Raw genomic sequence first — 27,423 nt, 5'->3', positions numbered from 1 at the left:
TTTGGAATAGTTATTTCAGCCAATATCTGTAAATGAAATACCTGAGTTTCATTTTTAAAATAACAAATACAGATCTAACCTATTGAATTTTAAAAACAAAAAGAAATCAAGCATCTCAATATATGCCAGTTTAGGAGCTATGACAACATTACAGCACAGCAAAAAATAAGTGTTATGACTTGCTCTCATATTTATTTTTTATTTTTGTATTATTCTTTTTTTTTTTTTTTTGAGACGGAGTCTCGCTCTGTCGCCCGGGCTGGAGTGCAGTGGCCGGATCTCAGCTCACTGCAAGCTCCGCCTCCCGGGTTTACACCATTCTCCTGCCTCAGCCTCCCGAGTAGCTGGGACTACAGGCGCCCACCACCTCGCCCGGCTAGTTTTTTGTATATTTTAGTAGAGACGGGGTTTCACAGTGTTAGCCAGGATGGTCTCGATCTCCTGACCTCGTGATCTGCCCGTCTCGGCCTCCCAAAGTACTGGGATTACAGGCTTGAGCCACCGCGCCCGGCCCTTTTTGTATTATTCTTTTGTATCAGAGTCTTACTCTGTCGCATGGGCTGGAGTGCAGTGGTGCAATCGTGGCTCACTGCAGCCTCTAACTCCTGGGCTCAAGAGATCCTCTCGCTCCAGCTTCCCGGGTAGCTGGGATCACAGGCACATGCCACATGCTCAGCTAATTTTTAAGAAATTTTTTTGTAGAGACAGGATCTCACTATGTTGCCGAGGCTAGTCTCAAACTCCTGGCCTCAAGTCATCCTCCCACATCAGTCTCCCAAAGTGCTGGGATATGGTCATGAGCCACTGCAACTGGCCCCTCTCATCTCTAAAGTTTTCCATTGTATCCTCAAAATACGAAGATTACTACTTTCCCGAAAAGGATCTATGAAAAAATATTTTACAAAAGAAAACAGGAAGGAAGGAAACCACAAAAACCCAAATGAATTCAACCTGTGTCACTTTCTAGGCCACAGGTCAAACCAATGCCTCTTTTTCAGAGCTCTCATTATTAGCAGCCCCTGCTTTAGATGTGGGGGTGAGGTTCATTCTGTTAAGTTTTATTATTTCTGTCATGACTGCTCCTGTTTTTACTGATTAGGAACTGTTTTCAAACACATGATGTTACTTCTCACAGTCCTCACTGGATGAAAAGGGGCTTTATTCTCCAAAATTCAGTAAGATTGTCTGAGTCACAACAGAACCAGCTTCTCTTCTCTGGAATAGATACCAATGTCCCCACAGACAGAATTCCCTACTTCTCCTAGACATTAAAGTACCAGAGTTCTTGTGTTTGTCTTAATGTATTGCTTCTCAAACCTTTCCATGAGCAATGAAGATAAAGTCTATTCCTGTACCTGGAGGTGCAACGAGAAGCAAGTCCATGTAAGTAAGAAATTCATTCAAAATCTACTTTTTCTTTTAAAGACGAAGAGTTGTTTTTATGCTCCTCTTCATCATACAAAAGATTTTTCTTTAAAAAATCTTTAGTGGAACTGATGCTCCAGGTGGATAGTTTCAGCACCAGGTTTGAGAAATGCAGCCCTAAGCAAACATGAGATGTAACTAACGTGACACTCCACCTAAAGACTTGTGACATATCATCTATTTCACCCCCTTCAATTTTATATAAATACGTCCCAATCACAAAGGTTAACAGACTTTAGAAATTACTGGCAGTGAGGAAGGATGGTTACAAATGCCATGTGAGAACTCGTGAAAACGTCATAGTATTTTATTTTACTCCAGAAGCATTTGTAATTCAAACATGTCAATTCTAGGCCAAAAAGAAAAGAAGTGGTAGAAAGGTGTTTTCCCAATGTATTATTGTTTCCATTTTTTTCTCCAGCCTTCCCATCCCTGACCCTAGAGTCATTTGGGATAAGGGAGAGTTACAGGGTTTGGCTGTGTCCCCACCCAAATCTCATCTTGAATTATAGCTCCCGAAATTCCCATGTGTTGTGCGAGGGACCCAGTGGGAAATAACTGAACCATAGGGGTGGATTCCCCCATGTTGCTCTCATGGTAGTGAATAAGTCTCATGAAATCTGATGGTTTTATAAAGGGTTTCCCTTTTCGCTTGGCTCTCCTTCTCCTGTCTGCTACCACGTAAAACATGCCTTTCACCTTCCACCACGATTGTAAGGACTCCCTAGCCACATGAAACTGTGATTCCATTAGACCTCTTTTTCAGAACAGACTAATACAGAGAGATTCTGGGAAAAGCAGCACCAGCATAGCCACTGTGGTTTCTGGTAACACTCCCTAGCGAACTGGAAAGGAGAACATGGAAGCAGAATACCACCTGCCTGAGAGGCTGTGCATACAGCATTACAGAAGTGCTACAATCATTTGCTCCCATCCAAAAATAACACTTTCAACAGTAATGAGTTTCCACCCAGGATTTTGGGCAAGTTACTCAATGACTGACAGGGAATTGCTAAAGTGAGGAAAGCACCAAACCAGCCCTCTGCAGTCCTCCTTGTGACGAAAGGCTGGGTCACATTTTTTTTTTTTTTTAATATTCCTGACAACACCTACAATGGCACTGAAACATTAATATGATGATTGATGCCTGTGAACATTTAAATCCTAAGCCAGTGTTAATTAATGTGGATCTCTAGTGCTGCTGAGGCTACGTCTGAGTTATTTCTGGTTTGGAAACAGACATGGCTGAAGTACCTCTGACTTTTTAGGTAAAGCCAAAAAGAGTCAGCAGACTAGATGTCCTGAGATGAATGATTGTAATAAACTGTCCTAAGACATGAAACTTTAGCTTAGTGCTAAATCCAAACTACAGGGCTCTTTGTGATTGCCACATAGTTTAAGAGCCTTTGCTGAACAAAGGGTTCCCCAATTCTCAAACCAATCTCGATATATGCTATATTTTTAAATAAAGTTTGACTGTGACCTTCCAAGTGTTCCTTGTTTATGGTCACTATGTCGCAAAGACATGCCTCCTCCTCTGTACTTACAAATCTCTGGTACAAAAACTCTAAGTGTGTCTTGGTGTCACCTGGATTTTCCTAAAAGACTATCAACATGGTGAGGCTCCAGAAAGAGAAGAAAATGGGAGCAGAAAAGCATAAAAATTACATAAGGACAAAAGGAAAGAAGAGAGAGAAGATATATTTGTTAAGCTACAGCCAGTTCCTTAGAATATTACTGATGGATTCTATAAAAAGAACTGAATCACTTTAGTTTGCTATCCAAAGCAGAAATCAGTAACCTTTCGGTAAAGGGTCAGACAGTAAGTATTTTAAGCTTCACAGGCATCAAATGGTCTCTGTTCCAACTGTTCAAACTCTAATGACAAAGCAGCCATAAAAATATATAAAGGGACATAAGTTACTATGTGCCAATAATACTTTATTTACAAAAACAGGCACAGTACATAACATTTTATATAATAAATAACCACCGTATACTCCTGACTTTTCAAATGAATAAAACAATTTTAAGAGATAAACAGAATATAGACCCATTCAGTGTATCCTAAAATAAAACTGAAATACTTTGCAGCCAACCACTGTATAAATTTAGATATGACCTATGGAGTAAATTCTGGTGGGACTCATTGATTTATGCTTCTGTTATCCCCCCGTCAACACAACAGACAAAAACAGCACCCTTTTCCACTTAAAAAAAAAAAAAAGTAGAAATTAAGTAATTATATACAATGAAAATATACTCCACACATTATATACCACAAAAATCACTCTCTACCTAAAATCCTATAAATCTCAACAAGCCAACATGCATAAACACATAATCTCCACAGAGAGGGCACCCATTTAGTCTGTAATATCTCAAGTAATCCAAGAAACCGAAGCAAAAGCATTGCTAACAGGATAAAAAGCAAAGCCAAGATTCTGGCAGACTCAGTGCTAGGGAGACAAAACTGGAGCATAGAAAGCACCAAAGGGCCTGGCACAGTGGCTCATGCCTGTAATCCCAACACTTCGGGAGGCCGAGGCAGGCAGATCACCTGAGGTCAGGAGTTCAAGACCAGCCTGGCCAATAGTGAAACCCCATCTCTACTAAAAATACAAAAATTAGCTGGGTGTGATAGCACATGCCTGTAGTCCCAGCTACTCAGGAGGCTAAGGCAGGAGAATCACTTGAACCCAGGAGGGCAGAGGTTGCAGTGAGCCAAGATCATGCCACTGCACTACAGCCTGGGCAACAGAGCAACACCCCATCTCCAAAAAAAAAAAAAAAAAGAAAGAAAGAAAAAAGAAAAGAAAGCACCAAAGAGCAGAGGTCTATGTAAACACCCTCGTCATTCAGTCAAGACCTCTGAAGACAGACCAGCCTCCACTTAAAGGGGATACACTCATAATAAAAAATACTGACTCTTCTCTGGAGATGGTGGTACCATTTATAACCTCAACAAGTTTTCATACACAATATCTGGTATGCCATTAGAAAAAAAAGCAAGCTGGCCAAGAAACTGGATACGGAAACCAAAATAAGGGGCAGAACAACAGAAATAGGCCAATATATGAACCAGATTTTAGAATTATCAGAAAGTAAAATCATTATGATTAATATGATCTATAAATTAGATGAAAATACAGAGAATTTCTCAGAAATCTGAAATGTATAAAAGAAACAAATGCACCGTCCACAAAACAATAAAAGTCCTAATTAAATATTGGTTTTAATAGGTCAAAGATGCATTGAAATCTCTGGCGTGTTCACCAATAGAATGAATGAATGCACAAAGAGCAGGGTAATGGGGCAAGAGGTAGCAAAAAATTTAAGTAATTTTAAAAGGAGAGCAAGAAAGGCAAAATAGGACAAAGAGCAGCTGGAACAATAGAAAACAAATAAGATGACAGATTTAAATCTAAATATATTAGTATGACACAGAATGAAAAAAAGCTCCAATCAAAAAACAAAAATTATCCAACTAAATTTTTTTTAAATTCTAAGTTACTTGTAAGACATGTCTTACATATTAGAACATAAAAAGATTTCCTGAAAGATGAAAAAGCAACACTATGTGGACCCTGGCCAAAAGAAGGTCCGTGTAACTACATATTAGATAAAGTAGCTTTTAAGACCAAAATATTAGAAATAAAGAGGAATATTTCATAAAAATAATAGACACACGTCAGCAAGATGTAACAATCCCATATTTAAATAACATAGCCAGAATATATAAAGCAAAAACTAACAGTACTAAAAGGGGATAAAAATTCCAGCAGCAAACAGAATAAGCAACTCTCTGGGCCTGCAGAAGAGGGGCACTCCTCCTTCACCTGAAGACAATACAGGCGCTTCTACATCATAGGACACACAGGCCCCATCAGGATTTATCCCCTCCTGGCCCCCAGACTAGTAACCAGGATCAAGGGAAGGAAGGCCAAGGAAAGCTTTCACAGTGCTCATAATGCCCTACATTTTCACCTAGTGTGTGGCCACATGGGGGGTTCCCTTCTAAAACTTTATTGAGCTGAGGAGAATGCATCAAGCCCAGGAGGTGGTGGAAAGGCTGGAGGACACACCTAAACATGTGGAATCCCAATGCCAGGCAGCCAGGCCAAATCCATATCCCCCCAACGTCAAGTACCCTGGAAGTTCCAATCCCACCCATCCACCACCTATCAACCCACCCTTCCCCCCAGGCCCCTTTCTTCCTCCCCAGGGCAATCCAGCTTTCCCCTCAGGTGGGTCCCCTCATCCTGTGCCACAGCTATGGTATCCAGGATGCTAACCGTCGGGTCCCTACCCTCCTCCATACCCACCACCTGCCCCTGGAATGCCTCCTGTGAATCCCTTGGCTCCTGGCATGGTCAGACCAGGAGTGACAGTGGACGAGAAGATGCAGAAGAGAATGAAGAAAGCTCATAAAAAGATGCACAAGCACCACAAGAATGGCAAGCATTCCTCCTCCTCTTCCATTAGTGACTCTGACTGAATACAGGCCCTGGACCTTTTCCTCAAGTCTCACCAGTTCTGTTCTCCCATCGAGCTTCAGATGCCATGTTGTAACAGGGGAAAGTAGCCCTTGTGCTCCCCACCCCTACCCCCACCTGAGCCTCACCCTGCTATTCAGCCCTGAGTGGCTAGGGAAAATGGGAAGAGGATTGGCATGGCACAGCCATCTTCTTAATGCTTGGATAGATCATATAGCTAATGAGTTTAGCAGGGGAGCTATCTTTTGAAGATGATGAACTAAATGTTGAAAACAAATGTTTGAAAAAAAAATTGCTGAGTTGTACACTTAAATATGTAATGTACTATTTGTCTGTTGCACTTTGATAAAAAATGTCTCTTAAGAAAACAATTATATTCAATCTACATTTTCAAAGAAAAGTGCTTTATTAGGAAACTTCACAGTGTCTTATATTGGTATTCACATACATTAATTATTTCTCTATCTTTGTCACTGTATCTACATAGTAGGCAAAGACCACACCAGTCAAAAACTATTCTTTATTAGAAATGTTAACTGCTAAGAAACTAATGAAACTTCAACGTTATACAGTAAGTGGCTAATAAAACAAATATAATTATATTGTAGAAATTTATATTTGTACATAGCTTGAACAATAAAGTAGATATCATTTGTACACTACTATGTGCTAAGTACCGGGCCAACTGCCTTATATGCAATACTCATATGATCCTCATAATAATGTATTAATTCACCAAAAAAAATACATCTGCCAGGCCTTGGTACACAAAGTCCAAGTCCCACCCCCAGCGTTCTATTACTATATCCAAGGGAAAAGTGAGGCTTATTCAGGTTACCAGTGGCACTCATGGTCACTGTGGCAGACTCTGTAGACTGACCAACCCCACATCCATTCCCAAACTCTTCCTTGCATTCCTCTACCTCAGACACTAAACAGCTAATTACTCATCTCCCAGCCAGTCTTTCAGCTCGACTTAACCATGCAACCTAGATTTGGCCAAAGCTATAAGCAAAAGTCTCTTGTCCTGATAAAGGATGCCTTAGACCTTCCCTCTTTTCTCCCAGCCCACCATGTGGATATGATGCCTCAAGCTGAAGCAGCCAGGATTTTTAATGAGAAAAAGGTCAAAGAATCACAGAGATTCCAGCCCTGGCATCACTGAACATTACTATAACTACTGTCACTGAAAAAGATTTTTCATTATGTGAGAAAAATAACTCTTTGTAGTTGTTACTTAAAGCTAAATCCATTCCTAACAGATACGTCACACAGCTAGCAAGTGGGAAATCAAGATTTAAACTTAAATCCAGCTCTCAACAAAGCATCAAACTGGGTAACTTTGCTATGAACATTTACTCCAAACTGTAAATAATACATTTTCCACAAATAAGTGCTCATTCCGAAGCCAGACAGATAATTTACAAAAACATCAAGAAGTCACCTGAGAACTCTGTTCTCGTGCATCTTTTACTTGGCTGCTGCACTAAATAAGCTTGTGATGACCCTTTCCTGACTTTTAAATACAGCTTTGTAGATACTGGTCTATAAGCAATAATGCGTTTTGAGCTTCTCAGAAGCATTAAGCTTTAGAATTAATAACATTAAACTTTCCAATTTTCCTAGAATATAGGAATGGATAAGAGTCTGACTCACTTTCAATTAATTAAGTATTAACTTTATCTTAATCGTCATACTAAGACCAAAATCTGAGAAGAAAAATGTCTTCTGGTAGCAGGAACAATAACAGAAGATATATTTATAGATAACCTTTTATTAAAAGAAATGTCTCAGACCATTGGAAGAAAATTACTTATCTTCCTAAAATATAGATTAATAAATGTCTTCTATTTACTAAATTATAATTAATATAAATCATAATACATTTAAAATACTAGTGCATATTCAGGTTAAATTTCTTTTTGAGATGGAGTCTCACTCAGTCATCAAGGCTGGAGTGCAGTGGCACAATCTCAGCTCACTGCAACTTCTGCCTCCCAGGTTCAAGCAATTCCCCTGCCTCAGCCTCCCAAGTATCTGGGATTACAGATGTGCACCACCACACCTGGCTAATTTTTGTATATTTGTTTTAGTAGAGATGGGGTTTCACTATGTTGGCCAGACTGGTCTCGAACTCCTGACCTCAGGTGATCTGGCCATCTCGGCCTCCCAAAGTTGTGGTATTACAGGCATGAGCTACCGCACCTGGCCCATATTCAGGTTAAATTTCAAAGACAAATTAAAATTTGATTTAAAAAGTTAATCTTTGCTCTCTATTTACATTAAACAGTTCAAGGCAACGGGAATATATGGTTAAGTGGGTCATTTTCTGGAATCCTCTAAAGTGAGCATCCATAATACATTCCTTTTAAGTCATGTGTACATGACAAAACAGTATGTATACTCTTGTGGAGAGTCAAGGGTTGATTCCACAAATGCATTTAAAATGTTTAAGCTGCCGGGCGCGGTGGCTCAAGCCTGTAATCCCAGCACTTTGGGAGGCTGAGACGGGCGGATCAAGAGGTCAGGAGATCGAGACCATCCTGGCTAATATGGTGAAACCCCGTCTCTACTAAAAAAAAAAAAATACAAAAAACTAGCCGGGCGAGGTGGTGGGCGTCTGTAGTCCCAGCTACTCGGGAGGCTGAGGCAGGAGAATGGCGTAAACCCGGGAGGCGGAGCTTGCAGTGAGCCGAGATCCGGTCACTGCACTCCAGCCTGGGAGACAGAGCAAGACTCCGTCTCAAAAAAAATAAATAAATAATAAAAATAAAATGTTTCAGCTGTGCCAGGCCCTAGGAGAAGGTGACGACTCCGTTGTTTTCATTTTTTTGTTTTTTTATGATAATTATTATTATTATTATTTTTTTTTTTTTTTGAGACAGAGTCTCGCTCTGTCGCCCAGGCTGGAGTGCAGTGGCGCAATCTCGGCTCACTGTAAGCTCCGCCTCCCGGGTTCACACCATTCTCCCGCCTCAGCCTCCCGAGGAGCTGGGACTACAAGCGCCCACCACCATGCCCGGCTAATTTTTTGTATTTTCAGTAGAGACAGGGTTTCACCGTGTTAGCCAGGATGGTCTCAATCTCCTGACCTCATGATCCGCCCAACTCAGTCTCCCAAAGTGCTGGGATTACAGGCGTGAGCCACCGCGTCCGGCGACTCCCTGTTTTTTTTAGTCTACTGAAAGGTACTTATACTTCAATTATTGTAAACACATGCCCAAGTGCCCTAGCAATTCAGAATTTTTTTAATAACACAGAAATATAAATGGTGACAAGCCAGAAAGCTTTCCACTAAAACTTCTGAAAAAAACCTCCTTTTGTCTTCCCCCTTCTTCCCACTACTCTCCATTGTCAATATCAAATATCAATACCTTCGTCTCACACCAGTCAGAATGGCTATTATTAAAAAGTCAAAAAATAACAGGTACTGGCAAGGTTGTGGAGAAAAAGGAACACTTATACACTGTTGGTGGAAGTGTAAATTAGTTCAACGACTGTGGAAAACATTGTGGCGATTCCTCAAACCTAAAACCAAAAATACCATTCAACCCAGCAATTCCATTACTGGTTATATACCCAAAGGAATATAAATTGTTCTGTCATAAAGACACATGCACCTGTATGTGCACTGTAGCACTATTCACAACAACAAAGACATAGAATCAACCTAAATGACCATTATTGGTAGACTGGATAAAGAAAAAGTGGTACATATACACCATGGAATACCATGTAGTCATAATATGGTTAAATATATGGTTAAATGACTAACTTCTGGTTCACTCTTGAGAGGGTGTGTGCATCCAGTAACTTACCCATGTCTTCTAGATTTTCTAGTTTATGTACATAGAGGTGTTTATAGTATTCTCTGATGGTTGTTTGTATTTCTGTGGTGTCAGTGGTGATAATCCCCCTTATTATTTTTGATTGTGTCTATTTGATTCTTATCTCTTTTCTTCTTTATTAGTTTAGCTACCGGTCTATTTTATTAATTTAAAAAAAAAACAGCTCCTGGATTCACTGATTTTTTGAAGGGTTTTTCATGTCTCTTATCTCCTTCAGTTCTGCTCTGATCTTGGTTATTTCTTGTCTTCTGATAGATTTGGGGTTTGTTTGCTCTTGGTTATCTAGTGCTCTTAGTTGTGATGTTAGGTTGTCAATTTGAGATTTTTCTAGCTTTTTGATGTGGGGACTTATTGCTATAAAATTCATTCTTAACACCGCTTTAGCTGCGTCCCAGAGATTCTCACACTGTCTCTGTTCTCATTAGTTTCAAAGAACTTCTTGATTTCTGCCTTAATTTCATTATTTATCCAGGAGTCATTCAGGAGCAGGCTGTTCGATTTTCATGTAGTTGTGGTTTGGGGTGTGTTTCTTAATCTTTAATTCTAATTTGACTGGACTGTGATCTAAGAGACTGTTTATTATGATTTCAGTTCTTTTGCATTTGCTGAGAAGTACTACACCTCTTCCCCTCAAATTGCCTCCAACTATTTCCACTTCAGCTGGTAAATACCACCATCTACCTGGTCCCTACCAAAGAAACCTTGGAGTAATCTTTCATTCGACCCTATCTCACCCATATCTAATCAATTTCCACATCACACCAATAAATTAAAAAGCAAACAGCAGAAATAGAGAAAACAGAAAACAAAGACAGATTCAACAAAACCAAAAGCTGGTTTTTTTTAAAAAAAAATTAACAAAAATAGACAAATCTATGGTGAGACTGATCAATAAAAAAAGGGAGAAAGCAAAAATAAATTATAAAAAATATTACAGAGGAGCATAACTACAAATCCAGCCAAATAAGAAATGTGGGGGGAAGAAAGGAAGAATATAAAAAAATAAATTTTACATCCGTAAATCTGAAAACGTAGATAAAATGAACTTCCTGAAAGTATGTACGTGTATTTGTACATATAAAAAATTAATTCTAAAATATGAAAAAAGGGGGCCAGAAATAGCCAAGAAATTTTTGAAAACCCTTAACAAGGTAAAGGGTCTTTCCTAAATAGATATCAAAGCTTATTGCAAGTGCAACTGAAGCAGAAAAAGACAGGGAGAACACTGGAACTACTCACGCATGAAAAATCTCTGAGAGATTTATTACAGGCAAGTGGATGAAGTATACACTATTCAATCAATGGCATCAGGATAGCTTGTTATCAATTGTTTTGAATCAATAAATACATACACACATGTATACAAAGAAACAAAGGATTATCACCTTGTACTATATAGAGTGGATTAAAGAACTAAATATGAAAAGTAGAACTTTACAACTTTTTGAAGAAAATAGACAAGTATTTCTTCACAACATCTAGGTAAAGAAAAATACACTTCAGGACAACTATTACAAACTATTAAAAAAAAGACTGACAAATTCAATTACATTAAAATTAGAAATATCTGTTCCTCAAGAGAGGTAATTTTAAAACTACAAAGAAAAGTCAGTAAATCAATTGATCAATAAAAAGATCAATAAAAAGAATATGTACAATGCATACAACTATTTTGGAATTCATATCTAGGATTTATGAAAAAATCAATAAGCAAAAGTCAACCTAATTTTTTAACTGGCAAAAGACATTAACAAGTAATTTGTAGAAGAGCATATGAAACTATACTCAATCTCATCACAAATCAGGGAGACACAAATTAAACACAGGATACCACTTCATACTCATCAGGTGGGCTAAAAAAAATTAAATTCTGTCAAAATAAAACCAGAATATGGAACAGCTGGAACTCACATATACTACAAGCAGAAATATTTGAAGGACAACGTCCCTACAACCCACCAATTCTTCTCCTAGGTATATACCCCAAAAAAACTCTAACGTGCACAAAGACACACAAAAATGTTCAGGACAGCACAGTCTGTAATAGTCACATAGTGGAAAGAGCATTTCACTTCTGCCAGGACCCAGCGAGATTAAAGGCCTAGGACCCCTTGATGTGTTAGTTTCCCTGTTTGATCTACTGAGTTAGAAAAAAACTTTTGTAAACTTAAGTGTTGATGTTACTACCTGTTTCAAAACACTCTAAAATATAAAAATGATACCATGAATACATGCAAGTATGAAATAAAAGCAAATGCACTAAACAAAATACTATATAAAACTCATGACTTTACTGTTTATCTAACAGGAAGCATAGCAAAATCCTTCTACTCGTTTAGAAAAGCCAAGATTCTAATATGATTATAACAAATTCCATTTGTTGGAAATAAAACAAAAAAAATTATCATCCTTCTCTTCCAGGGCCACTCTCCTAATAAATGGCAGAAATGAAAAAGAAACAAAGTATTCCTAGGAAAAGGTACTAAATTTCTCAATTTGTAATTCCATTAACAATTACTTAGTTACAAATACATTTGAATTTATAAGAATGCAAACAAATGATCTAGGACCAGAATGAGTCACAGATTTTTAAATTCATAGTTACAAGGGACTTTAGAGAGTATCCTCTAAATACACAGAGAATCATGTCTTCTCTATATCTGATTCTGTTCAATTTTATTTAGTAAAACTGTATTTTTATTCTAGAAGTCCACAAAACAGTATACTCTTAATAAATATTCATTTTCTTAAAGCTTAAGTCATCCAAAAGCATTAAAGAAAAATACTGGCATAAAAATTCCCTCTCTGCCAGTTTAGGTTGGCTTACTTGTTGTGTGAGAAAATATCAGGGGTATAGATTTAAGAAGATGGAGACATGCTGAAATTTAGAGGAGTCTCTAAAAGTCTGTTGTTTGTTGCAACTGACTGAAAACTGACAACACATTCCCAGATGAATGCTTTAATATGCACTAAATGACAAGTTTTCACAGTGGATTTTGATGGCAACTCTGATAGTGTTAAGGAGATAAAATAAGGTATTTTTTATCTTCAAGAACAGAAAACTTAACACTGCAGTAATATTCTCATTAAAATATTTCTGTTTCATGTGTTTCAAATAAAATGCAAGCATTTTTCAAAATAAAATTACTCAAAGTAAAGGAAATAGTTATTCAAGATGCTGCATTCTTAACATTTGCCTATATGACAATACAAATTAAATAATGAAGTAGCCACAAAACAATCACCCTCCTCTCTTTTTAAAAATATCATTGAAACCTGGAGATAAGTTTAACTTTTTAATCAATTAATACACAAATTCTTTATTCACATCCACACCTTCTTGAGATTAAATGCTGTTTTGATTCATAATGATTATAATTTAAAACTTTTTTAAGTTTATCACTCAAGCTTGGTAACTATTCTGAGTTTAATACTAAAAATAAAGCAGCCCCAGAAGGAATGAATAAAATAACTTTAAGCTGTTTGTCCCAAAAGAACAAATACTTCGAAAACATATTCTAAAACATAAAATTTGCCTTCATCTCAAAAGCCCTTAACATTAATCCAAATGTTTCATGAGGCCTGTAAGTGGGTCATGACATATTTGTTCAACCCAGGCCAAAAATTTGTATACAAATTGTTCCTTGGAAAGAATTTTCAACCAAAAGTTATAAATGCCAAAAGAAGGATTAATAATGGAAAGTCTGACCTAACACTCGCCTGATTACTATGATCTTCTACTTAGTAGTATCCTATTGCTTACTGTTCATACCACTCAGAGTTAGAATGAATCTTTAGTTCTTTTATCTTGAAAGATGCAAATAAATATCAACTTTTTCTCTCAATTATGCTTTAAATATAACTTATCAAATTGTAAGATGTCGGTTCATACAACCGGGGACTTATGACATCAAAATTAAGCAAAAATAACAATGTTTAAAAAAAATCCTTTCAAATAGCATCCTTTTCCACTCTCTTTTCCTATATGACACTAATACCAGTAAAATCTTAATTTAGACTTATATTCAAAATATCTAATATGCCACATACGCACTGAACTAAATGTTAACACCAATGTATTTCCCAAGCAAACTGTTAACTTAGGATTTTGAAGTGTTAAGAGAGTAACAATTTTACTGAAATATTCAGATATGTAAATATTATCCATAACCTACAAATCATCATTTTCTACTCATTCAAGCACACTTGATTCAGGATAGTAAAAGAAAACAAATGAGGTTCAATGCCTGGTTGCACCGCTTTCACATATAATCTGCCATGTGCCACTTACCCTCTCTGAGCATCAGTTTTCTTTTCTCCAAAATGGAGACGATCAACTTTCCTGGCCTACTTCACCAAGTAGTCAGGATGACTTAGTGACATAAATTATACAAGTGTTTTATTAACTCTGAAAGCAGAATTCAAATATAGTATTACTATACTATTTCATGCACATTATTTGAAAAATACCTATTCTTATAATATTTTAGGTGTTTCATATTGATAATAATATATCAGGAGAGCCAAGAGTTGCAGCACAGCCTCAAGAAGCAGACAAAACTACAAGGTCTAAGTATCTTCTGCCCCAAGCCCTTTCTAATATAGCTAGTGGCACGCACGGGTCAAGGTAACTACAGGGACTTCAGTACAACTGCTCACTCCCTGGCCAAGGGTGTCAGGCTTGCCTGCTAGCTGCTACAGAAAGTACTGTGCCCTTAGCTCTGGGTTCCTCAGCTGCACAACTCATGCAAGCATAACCACCATGCAGGGCCATCACTTCTCTCCACTGAACTTGTGGGCAAGAAAACTGGTACTACTATGCTGATACTCCTGCTGTTTGCTGTGCTTTAAAAAACTGTCTGGCTTTGATCACTAAGTCTTACCTACTTTTATCACCTATGAAGTTGTAGTAAGCCAATCAGCTTACTTACTCATTTCCTCTAAAACTGTGTTATTCCTTGCATTCTCTATGAAATCCAGGTTCTCACCTAAACAAAACAAAACAAAACAAAAAAAGGTAGAGCGAGCAGTGTGCTGAGATAGACAATGACTTTTTGGAAAGCCAAAAGGCAATATGACTATGACTATTAAAACAAGGATTCCCTAAGCAAACACAGATGGGATCAGCACTCAAAAAACTGGCGCCAGAAATTGAGCTATGGGACCCCTGAAGCAGGTAGCTGGTTGAAAGCAAAGCAGTCTGATTAAAACCAGAAGTGCTCTATAGAGCAGATGCCTCCATGGAAATCAATCCCCTCTACCAGAGGAACTAAGAAGCTGAATGACAACCTTAGAATAAATTACTCCTTCATTGCCTCCATTACAAAACCTTGTACCTTTGTACCCTGATTTGCTATCCTTTAAAGATAAAGGGACCACAGATGCAGCCAAAGTCTTTCCACCCTCAGGGAAGGCTTCAGGAAGAAAGGTCAGGGTGGGCAATGCAAACTTGTATAGTTCTTTTAGATACTGATACTAACGAGAGCTGGCAGCCTACAGTGGATTCTCACCAACTGAATTCAGTTGTTGTACCTGTTGCTCTGGGTGTTCCAGATATTGTGACCATGACTGAATCAACTGCACAAACTAATGACACCTGGTATGCCATCCTGGATATTGCTAATGTCTCTTTCTCAATTCCTTGGGTACCAGAAAATTAAGATCAGTTTATCTTCAAGTACCAAAACAGATTTACTGAGCAGTCAGAGGAGTACCTGAATTCTCCTGCTGTTTGTATCAATGCTGAGATGTGGAACAAGCCCTTCTCCCTTGGCAATGGCTTTGGAAGAGATGCTGATTCACATGAGGGCCCAGGGGTGGTTCATTAATCCTGATGAGATATAGGGACTAGCCACCCAAGTCATATTCTCAGGAGCAATGCTGGCTGCCCTGAGACAGCCCCCACCTACCAAAAGGGAAGCCTGGCACATAATTGGCCTGTTTAGTTATTGAAGACAACATGTGCCTCATTTAAGCTAAACTACCCAGAGGACATGCAGACTTCTCGTTCCACATAGCAGTGCAAGTACTTTTCCCTGACAGTGGAGTTCATGCCATAGAGCAAATGGTCAGAAATCTATCCTTAACTTTAGTTACGGATATCAATGGGGCTGTGCAAACTCTGGAAAATCAGCAGGTCAGCTTAAAACTCCTTTGCACAAGTCATAATGTGTAACATACTGGCCTAAACTACATCCTGGCTGACCAAGATATGTATGAATTAATACCGCTGCTCAGATGGAACAATCCATACTTCCCATAAGGAAGGGAGCTAAATGATAATCTGAAATAAGACCTACTAGTACTCTCTGGGACTTTACTCAATTTGTTGAGTCCAGAATCCTAGGGTACATGGTTGAGGTGAATACTGCAGGTTGGCCTCATTCTGTTGATAATTGTCCTCATCAAGTGCTATATGAGATAAACTGAATGAATTTTGTCTCAGCACCTGACAGGATATCTAATCTGAATTGCTGATGGGATGGTACACTCATATGAAAAGTTGAGTTCAACCAAGAATATGTATGGGCAAAGGTTGGACTGTCAGGAAAGGCTGCCTGTCATGGGCCCCAAACATCCTTGTACATCCTTACCAAATATGTCAAAAAACAAATGCACCAGCCATCCTCTATCTTTGAGCTACTTCTGTAGCTAGTTATGTAGGCAATTCAATAGTTCAAAGAACTACAAAGTAGGTCTCAGCATTCCTTGCCATCCTGTATGATAACTGGCAAATAACAATACAAAACAAAACAAAAACTTGCTCTTTTGCTCTTTACACAATATCCTGGCTTTTGAAACCTTTAAAGGAAATTCCTAAGGTAAAGGGAAGTTCAATAAATGTAAATATTTATTTTAATGGATTCAATATTCTATTTTGCCATACATCACATACAACCAATATGCCTTAACATCACTTGAATTTAATGCTAAACAGAAAATAAGAAAGCAGAAATATTTCAGTAGCTATAGAAATCATTTCAAATACATCCTTTCACAAGGAAAAATAATTTCTGTCAACCATTTTACTGTTCTAAACCTATTTGCCATAAGTTAAGTAATATGACCATTAGAAAGGTGATCTGCTAACATAAATCTTCCAGCTAGTTAAGGGCTGCAGCATATATTATCTCTTTCTTTGCATTACATAGCTCCTTTGAGATAAGATTATCTTCTAGATCCAAGACTATGTGTATGAGTTTTAGCAAAAAAGATGATTTATAGATTTTCATTTTCACTTTTAATATTTCAGAATGCGCCTACTGGTACAGCCTGATGAAACTGAAATAGAAATGACAACTAATCTGGAAGAAAACCAGCAACCAATCACCAATCAAACTGAACAAATAATGCCTTCTCTGCCTCATTTCCTCTTCTCTCGATTTTAATGAAATCGTAGCTCTCAGTACTCCTTGCCAGCCTGGTACTCAGCACTCCTTGCCCCAATTTTAGTAAAATTGAAAGAAGAGAAAATGGGGCGGAGAAGGCATTCCAGGCAGCATTACCTAGAGATGGGAGGTACTGTTTGGTCCTCACACTCATTATAAAGCTTGCATTTCATGGATGGTCAGAGGTGGCTGGCAACTTTCAATATGTCAAAATAAGGTATTTCTCAAATTTCTAATTTTTAAAATATTAGAACACCATAACTTAAATTAGATACCTAGTTCTACAAGTCAGAGTAAGACTTCCATAGATCTACCAATAAAGCTCTACTGAAGCATTTTGAGACATGAGATAATTTACTTGCTCCCTGCTAGAGGAATATAAAGTTAAAAAAAAAAATATATATATATATATATATTTCTTCTGCAATTTCACAAATTTGGACAACACACAAAAGAAGATGGCAATCATTGAAAACGCTTCTTTAAAACACAAGTATCTGCCAGAAAAGCTGGCTTATCTCAACTGGTGGACACTATTTATGAAGAACAAAGTTCAAACACAGAATCACTAAGCAAAAAGCTTCTCTTCTAACAAAAAAAAAAAAGAGAGAGAGAGAGAGAGAGCACGGACTACTATGTAAAAGAAGTGCCTCAGAGAGGAAAAGTAGGTATCTATAATAATGTGTCCAGCAGTGTCTATATTAGATCCTCGCTTGTATACTAAAAACAACAGTGAAGACACTGTTTTTACTATAAGTTTTCCTAGTACCTTTCAAAACTGTCTTGCCACAAGACTCTCCAAAAATCATCACTACCTTTTTTGGTTAAAAATATTTTGTGGGGGATCCCAAGAGAAGAAAATGGCTTGAAGCCAGAAGTTCAACAGCAGCCTGGGCAACATAGCAGGACTTTATCTCTACTAACTAACTAACTAACTAACTAACTAAATAAATAAATAAATAAATTTATTTCAATTAGCCAGGCATAGTGGTGTGCAACTTTGGTCCCAGCTACTTGAGAGGCTGAGGCAAGAGGATCACTTTAGCCGTGGAGTTTGAAGCTGCAGTGAGCCATGATGGCACCACTGCACTCCAGCCTGGGTAATGCAGCAAGATCCCATCTTAAAAGAATATATATTGTGATTTCATTAATGGAAGTAAGGGTAATCTTGCTGTTACTGTTGTTGCCATGGTTGTTGCATTGTGTGCATGTGTGTTTTGATGTTGGTAAACATGCCTTCAACACAAATCAATTTCATTTAAAATTATTAAATCAAACATCAGTCATAAATTATCTAGATCTTTGAAAGATCTAGAAAAATGAAACAGTTATATGAATATGTAAGCAGTTTGACTATTTAAAATAAAAAATATATTCTAAAGTTTCCAACAATAGCCATGTAAAATTTGTCTGTCAAACAGACTGACAGGAAGTCAAGCCAATCAACTGAAGAGATAAAATTTAGAACGGTAAATCTATGCCTTCAAGAAAAATCACACTGAATCATAAACCAATTGCTATAAAGAATTATTGTGTCTGAATAAGTGAAACATTGCATACATTTATTTACATGTTTGTCATTTGTGAAAATTGCCCAGTGAATAAAGTCAAATCCTTGCATACTACGAGGGTACCTAACGTGTGAAAAATTACTATTTTCACACTATACAGCAGTAATAACAGAACATTCTTCAAAAACTCTAAAATCTGGCATGTAAAATCTCATTATAAAATCATTTTAAAGAAAGCTGTTGTTAAATAAACATCCAACTATTAAATTGATCAGATACCACCAACATAATGTTCAGGTAAGCCCGGGGTAGGCACCTACATTCCAAGATTTCCACTTACAATATTTGTTAGGATAAAACGGAATAAAGGAAAGAAAAAAATTGTTTTTACATTTTCTTCACCTGTTTCAGAATTATGAATGACATTAGACCATTAAAAATGTCTCCTAGAGTCACATGCTATATTTATCACCACTGTGTTTCCAATGCTCAGAACACCATAGGCACATAGCAGGCACGCAAATATTTGCTGAATGAATGAAATAATGCCTGCTTAACCTTGTTTCATCTTCATAAACTTAAAAATCATTGGTAGAAAACTGCCTCTAAATGCTAATTTAGAGTCCAAAAAAAGCAGCAGAAATTTGAACATTTGTTGTATCAACTGACTAACACACATGTTTAGGACATTATTAACTATAAATGTTTATTTATTATAAGTCAGAAACATTTCAAAGTATAATATTTAGAGGGCCAGCATGTATAATACTCAATTGGCTGCAATTAAATCATCCTAGAATACCTCTTTCATTGTATCTTTCACTGTATCAGTCTTTTTTTAAAAACATTCCTGATGATTCTCCACAATATTTACAATAAATTCCTTAGCCTGGAATTACAGGCCCCTATCTATACAATGGAAATTTACTAAACTCCTTCTTTGAACCAGGCAGGTAATCAGAATGGTTCCAATAAAGAGCTCACAGCCTAGTGACATAGTAGTATTCCGAAACATCTTCCAGAGACATCGCCACATGAAAAATCAAGAAAAATCTGAAGTTTCAGGCTACCAATGTAACCTCTAAAGACTGGTTTTTCAGATGGGAGTTATAGGGTTGATTTTTCATTTTAGAAATACCACCATTTTGGCAGCTATAAAGAGAATGAATCAGAACCTCATGCTCCACTTATTTCTGCCAAACTAGGCCATTTTTTAGCTTCAGAAATCCTATTATAATTTCACCTACCACAATGGACTCTTCTCAAAGCCCAGTACAAATCCCTATGCTTCCATGAGATCTCATTCAAACCAAAGGAGACATCCCCTTCCTTTGATGCCCCTGTAGAAGGCCTATACTATGGTATACTCTTGTGGCACACTAAGGGCCTTTCTTATATTGTTAATGACTACTATCAATCGGGATTATAAAGTCCTTAACAACAAAGTCTGTAGTAGATTCCTCTGACTCTCCCATTATATCCAACACAGTTTTTTCACCCATAATAAGCCTTCTCAGAGTACAACAAATAACTGTAATCAGTTATACTACATTTTACTGAGCCATTAAAGTATGTAAAAATTATAAGTAGATGGTTAGCACAGAATAAAACAAAGAACAAAGAGTTTGAAAGTAACAGTTTCTAAAATCCGGAATACAGAAGTAATGTTTCCAAAAAACAATTCTAAAATCCCCGCATTTTTTGTCTAGATTAATTACTTTTGATACATGTAGAAATCAATGGCCACAGGCCTGACAGCAAGAATAAAACCAGAACCCAACACCAGGTCGTGAACCATAATCATGGTTTTGGGCTGTAACAGGAAAGCTCAATCTCTCTCTCTCTCTCTCACATGCGCACGTGCACACACACACACACACACACACACACACTCTTATTCACATCCATTCTCCCTCTCTCCAGTTTAAGGCCTAAGAGATTAAAACACCCTTGTCCATTTAGACATAGAAGCAAATAGACCTATTTAATATTTAATATATGATCTAAACAAAAGAGACAAATCCAGAATGGTGAAAACATTATTAATGTATGTGCAAGAACACCTTTCTAACTGAAAGCTGACCATCATTATCCACATCTTTAATTCTTGGATTTACAGTCTTGAAGTAAAAAAATATTCATTACAGTCAACTATTGAGAAGTTGATTATTCTGATGCCCTGCTATTCACTTCTCCCTGTTGCCTATCTTTTTTATTATTTCACTCTTTATTTCCATCAACAGAGGTAAACCTGAAGAATATCCACCCATATTTGAACATATCAAATATATAAAGCCATTTTAAATTATATATGTATCACATTTTTTTCTATTAAAACAAGAAAAAAAAATCCTAACAAATGAAATTATTTCATTAACTGACAAAGTTTAATGAAGTCTCTCCTTCAATTCAACCAATTACCCTCACATGTCATTTTTAAAGAACTGATTTGCTTTACTCTGTCAAATGTTAACAAAATACATTTTAAATTGTATTCATAGATTAGTCCATCATCCAGTGAAATTTTTCAAATAATCATTTCTTCGGTAATGGCACTACATGAAGTCTAAAAGTCAGACAACACTACAAGTTTAGAACTTCATTTTTCTGTGGTTTACTTCAATAATCTTATCAGTGTTATCGAGGAGAGTCTCATGAACATAAATAACATGGGGGGGAAAGCACTGGAATATGATACTGAGGATAAACGTCTTAACCCACTTTACCAATAACTTGCTGTGTAATGTGTAATCAATCTCTGAGTCTTGGTTACTTCAAATACTAAGTGAAGGTATTAGATTCCATGACAGATACCCAGTCTCAAAAGTTCACTCAATTCTAATGTCTTCTGAGATAAATAATCAAGTAATGCTGTACACATTGAGAGTTTACTGACAGGAACTTAGGGATGCTATAGATTAGTTACCTCCCAGAGCAGAGCCTCACTAGTAATACATGATTAACTCCTAAGACACCCTTACTGAAGAATCTTCATGGAAAAGGGCACTATTGAAAAGAATGATCAATTAATTTGAAATCAAAAATACCAAGAAGTTTTTATCTGCTTAGAGTGACATGTCAAGTATATGGCTGACCTAATGGAAAAACTAAGATAATGCTTAGTTTTGCTAGATTTGTTGTTGCTGTTTTTCTGAACTATTTAAAGATGATGCTATGGTCTAACAGTCCAATTTATAATTCGTTATTTCATCAAAGTAGCATGGTAATTATCGTGTGTTTAAAGTTAATAGGAAAACTATATAAAATGGGTGACCTCCGTTTGATAACTTGCCCCATTTTGACCTTTTCCATATAGATATCTCTCTTACATTAGAAAATAAGTCAATCATAGTATGAATGTATATTTAAGGCATCATTTTATAAAGCATTTTATAGACAGTTTTTCCTATTAGAAATCAACATTGAAAAATGTGTGAGCTATAAGCCCATTACTTATTCACACTTTTATTTTTAGTAAATGACTATATGAACGTAACTTATTTAATAAGGCTATGAATTTGTTTTCTCAAAGTAAAAATTAAATGTCCTCTTACTGAAAATACTCCATGTGTGTTTTCACTGTAATTCTTCCACAAGCAAAAGCAACACATCATTGGACTACCTCCCTAAAAGATTATGATAATTATCAAAAATTAGTAAAAGGTCAAAATTATCAGCAAGAAAATGCTGTACCCAAAGGAGAAAAATGTGTTAAGTAACAACAACAAAAATTATGAATTCTAGCCCTGTCTGTATCACCACCAAGCAAATGCAAGCTTCTCAATGTCCTTCCTATACCATCTGTCAAGTGAGGAAAAGCCTGCCCATTCCTCAAGCAAACTGTTATAAAGGAAAGAAACCTCATCCAAACCTCTTCTCTCATATTTTCATCTAGCTATACAGTTAAAATAACAGGTCTCAGCACACATCCTGAATAAATTACTTTAGAATAAAGAATAAAATGTTAGTAACAATAATGATTCTAAATTATGATACTTCATTATTGATTAACTTTCTCTATAATGCAAAGGCTTTTAAATATTAGTACAAACTGAGTGTTTACTTTTAACTGAAACCCACCCCCCCCAAAAAAGGGAGGAGTAGAAATCATGATTCTCTCTGGCTGTGATTTTTAAGGTTTCGAAATTTTATGTTTATATGTACTCTTCTAGCAAAATGAGCATCAATATGCTTTATTGACATTTTACACTTGCCATTTTGTACTTTTCAAAAAGTTTCCACAGATATCTTCTCAAAACATCACAGTGGAGTGAGTGGGAAATAATTTCCAGATTACAGACAAGAAGCTCCAAAGAAAAAAGTTACACAACTTAACCAAAATTACACAAGGAGAAAGCAAAGACATTCAGGTTTCCTGACTCCTATAAATCAAGATTAAGTTGTCTACTTTGTGTGTTTACACACACGTCTGCACACATACACACACACACACACTCCTGTGTAACTGTAGCTTCTTCCTGGCAACAGGAAGATTGCAGAAACCTGCATACGAACAAAATTTTCTTAAACTCTGTAAAGCCACAATTGAAGGCTAGGGTTTCATAGACTATAAAGGCAGTCCTCAAGACCACAGAAAGACTGTTTAGCCCAAAATCCAACCACATCCTGAAGAGTCTGTGCCAGCCTCAGGTCCTAAAGTCCCTTGATTTTCCTGCATGAACACTTGTAGTCTGTTGAAGCCATCCTCATGCATCTCGCTCTATACCAAAAATAATCCTTTTTTTAGCGTATTATACCACTTTACTGTTCAAGAATCTTAATGAATTCTCTGTCACTTAACTGTTAAACCAAATTTAAATCCATCTTAAGAGAATTCAAGGCTTGCTGGATTAAAAAATTAAGCAAACATAAAGGCCCATAATGAAGAATGCCTATTTAAGTTTTGAAAAGCCATGTATTAATTTACATTTTTTAAAAATGTTTTACACACACACACACACATAAACACACACTTCCTAAAATCCACTGTAACTTGAAAACTACATGAGGATATATTTCCAAATAATGTTTTCATTTAAGAAATCACTATAGTATAGAATGCCTAAAAATGAAAGGCCTTATATTAGAATTGGCAACAGAAAATGTAAAGATTAATATATTTCCTATATTCAATGAGTTTAAATTATAGCAGTTGAGAAGAAATAAGGACAAACTTATATGAAATCACAGTATGTTTTTATATTGACCATATTCCATATCGAATGACAGTCTCAATTTTTTAAGAGGCTTTTCCTTAAAAAAATAAAATAAAATAAAGGGAGGGGTATCAAATGATATCAAATGCTTTTCTGCTCTACTAAGCTTATCTGACAAATTTTCTTACTGAACCAAATGAGATAATCAATCAAACAGCTAGATCTCTTCCATTATATCATCTTTATATGCTCAGATAAACCTTTATTGGTCATGATGACTCTTTAACTGTACCATTAGTTTTAATTTTATTGAGCTTTGTGCATCTACATCGATAAGGGCTCTTGAAACTCTGCTCTTTAAAACACTAGAATTCCAGGAGTTGTTAATCTGTATTCCATGACAAAAGAAAAAAAAAAAATGGCAGGGCTCAGAGGGTCCATGGTCAAATGAATCTGCAAATACTGGGCAAAATAAAGTCAAGTTGGTTTCTTTACTGTAAGACTTCTCAGGGATCCAATTACACCAAAGTGTACTGTAAACCCCAAAAGAGTACTCGATGCAGATTTTTCCAAACTTGTCTAGCCACAGAATTCTCCTACAGAATTTCTATTATCTTGGAAAAGGCTGGTAATCTGTTGAACATAGTCTGGTCAATATTTGCCCAACATATCATCCTTTGGGTCAAATTTTGGCAGGCTTTGATATTAATATAGTAACTCAAGAGCATGAATTGAAAGATTCCCATTCATTTCAATTTAAAAGTAAAAAATGTTAAAAACAGGATTATAAATCTAAGTGGGAAGGCAGCTCATATTACTTTAATTCTTCCATAGTCATTAGTCTATTAGCTATTAGGGCTTGAGTCTATTTATAAAGTTGTTCTTTCTCTTATTTGGGATGTTCTTCATTAAACGCTACTTTAAATTTTATATTGCTACTCCTCTGTGTTTTCTGATGTATCTTCCCTATAAATCTTGGCTACCTTTATATTTTTAACCTTTCTAGGTTGATTTGTTCTAAGAGTATCTCTTGAAAGCAGCACATATGTGAGGATCTCTCTTTAATCTGAGTCCTTCTTTTAATGGGAAATTTAATATAACGTATACAAATTGTTTCATTGACACTTGCCTTTTATATTTTTAATTCCTATGTTTCCTTGCTATTTTTTTTTTTATCTCTTGCCACATGGATGATGTTTGCTTGCTTTGGTCTAGCCATTTAGAAAACAAACATGTTATCTTTTCTTATCTTAATTCCACTAATGGTGATTCCAAGTTGTTTAAAGGCCTCCTTTAACCAGACTTTTGTTCATTATCAAAGTAAAACTGAAATCCTTCTTCTGGCACAGAACCCAAGGTTAGCTGAGGAATTGATCATACCATCACTCTCCCCTTTCACCCAACACTTCATTCCCAGTTCTCAGATTTTAAGTTTTATAACCATACCCTTTTTAAGTTATTCCGACATTTTGTACTATTTCCCATCTTGCAAAACAACTGTGTAGTCTTGCTTCTACATTTATTTCAATGCTTTTTTCTCAAAGATTTTGTACAAACATGTCCCTTTCCCAAACTCTTAATAGTACATTTTCAAATAACTTTTAAAGAGCTCATATGTGATACATTTTCTCTGAACGTTGAAAATAAAAGAAAATAATTCTATTGCCATCATACATGAACAATAATTTGGCTGTATATGCCCTTTTTTAGCCATAATCCTCTGCTTTGATTTTGTTAGGTCTCTGAAGTAATTGTTTCATTACTTCTGGCATTTTGTGATACTGCAGAGAACACTTTGATCCCTTCCAATCATTGGCTGAAGAACAGTAATTTACTTTCATCAATTATTGGTTCAGAACTGTGTGTTTATGTACTACTACTTAATCTAATACTTGCTTGAAGTAAATCAAGTTAGCAATGTGAATCACTACATAAAGAGCATAATAAGGAAATTATTTTATCTATTTTTATCATTTCTACACAAAATGCATCTTTTGCCCTGCGATCAATAAACAAGTCTGCTGATTCTCTTGCTTAAGTTTCCTTTAATGGTAAGTCCCTTGGTTATTTAAATCAATAATCACATATTTTCAGCTGGCACATAACCTGCCTCCTACATACTGATGATTTATAAACCTGTAGTTCCAGAATCTTATTTCCAATTCTATTGTATCTTTCTGCCTGATATCCCAAACCTAACATGTCTAAAATCTTGACCACTCTAAACTGTTTCTACTCTGTATTTCCTTTCTTAGTGAATGGCATTTCCATCCAGTCATCCCCTACACTGTTATCCAGTAATCCCCTACGGTTCCTAGGTCATAGCAGAAACTTTTACTCCCTTACTTCCACATAAGTCCTCAACTCCTACTAATTGTACCTCACAAACATCATCACTCTGCTTATGCCAGACCCTCATGATCCTTGCTACTATTAAAACCTACTAACTGCTCTCCTGATGTTAGTAATGAAATTCTTATTCTACATACCCATTTTATATATATATATATATATATATGATAAATCTAAGATGAAAATCTATGTCATAAGCCCGCTTAAAACCCTTTAATGAATAAAACCTAATCTCCTCAGCCTCGCTCCTTACTTGCCAGCTACTTTCCCCCACATAAGTACCATACTCTGGCCTTAATGTGAACCATGCATACTTCCTCCAAATGCCTATGTCCCTCTGACACAGACTATGGCATCTTACTGAAATATTCAACCCAGCTAGTCGGCCTAGTTAACCTTGCTTGGTACTTAAGTAGCCTTTTTTAAAATATCTATTTTAAGCATTTGTCTCATATATTTAAATGAATCAGTTGTCTGTCCATCTTAGGCCTTACCCATTACCTATATATTCGCAACTACTACTCAAGGGCTGAATCTGTTTGCTCTTCATTTTTATACCGTCAGCACACATGAAGATCCAATAAATATTTGTTGAATAACTAAACATAGTTAGAAAACAAAACAAAAGATTAAAAAATGACAGGTCTAACCATCAGGAAACCTTAGTTTAAATTCACATGAGCACGTACTTTCGATTAAAGACAACATATCCGCCCTGTGTCTAAGTTCCCTCCCCTCTAAAGGAAGGTTCATAATGAGTACATAGCATGAGAAGACAGAGGAAGGTCTTACATCATTATCTCTGAAACAACAAATCAAAGCAGGGCACTTTCTACTGCAAAAGAATGGCTGGAAGAATAAAGTATTAACAGTTCTCAAGAGTTTTAAGCAGCACACAAATGTAAGACAGTATTATTTCTTCTGCTTATCTTTAAAGAAGAGTTTCCCTACAAGCATGTGAAAGACAAGTGATACTTATTCAGCCCTTTTAAAGTATGTCCAAAAAGCTTTTGATAGACTTTGTATTTGTTTAGGTTAACTGTGGACACAGAATGCTATTACAAATTCCCCTTATGTTTTTATATGTCATTCAGTTAGTCACATAGCAAAAACTAAAGTCTGGCAAAAGCACATGCTCACTAAGTTAATCATTCAGCTGTAATACTAGAAAAATCATGACAACCAAACTGACATAAAGAGCTAAGATAAGCAGCTTGTCCCCATCTTTAAAATCAGATTTAAAAAAC

At 36.4% G+C, this 27,423-nt stretch overlaps 1 protein-coding gene and 1 pseudogene across 2 annotated transcripts in view; one reads left to right on the top strand and one right to left on the bottom strand.

Annotated features, from left to right (window-relative positions):
• The window catches only part of NEK7 (NIMA related kinase 7), a 151,289-nt gene that overhangs the window by 104,752 nt on the left and 19,114 nt on the right, over positions 1-27,423 (bottom strand). The window lies entirely within an intron of this gene.
• Positions 5,517-5,923, top strand: LOC117076253 (annotated as a pseudogene).

This window comes from Trachypithecus francoisi, unplaced genomic scaffold (genome assembly GCF_009764315.1).
Source record: "Trachypithecus francoisi isolate TF-2019V2 unplaced genomic scaffold, Tfra_2.0 Lachesis_group5, whole genome shotgun sequence".
Classification (NCBI taxonomy): domain Eukaryota; kingdom Metazoa; phylum Chordata; class Mammalia; order Primates; family Cercopithecidae; genus Trachypithecus; species Trachypithecus francoisi.
This window is presented reverse-complemented; position numbering and strand designations above follow the sequence as displayed.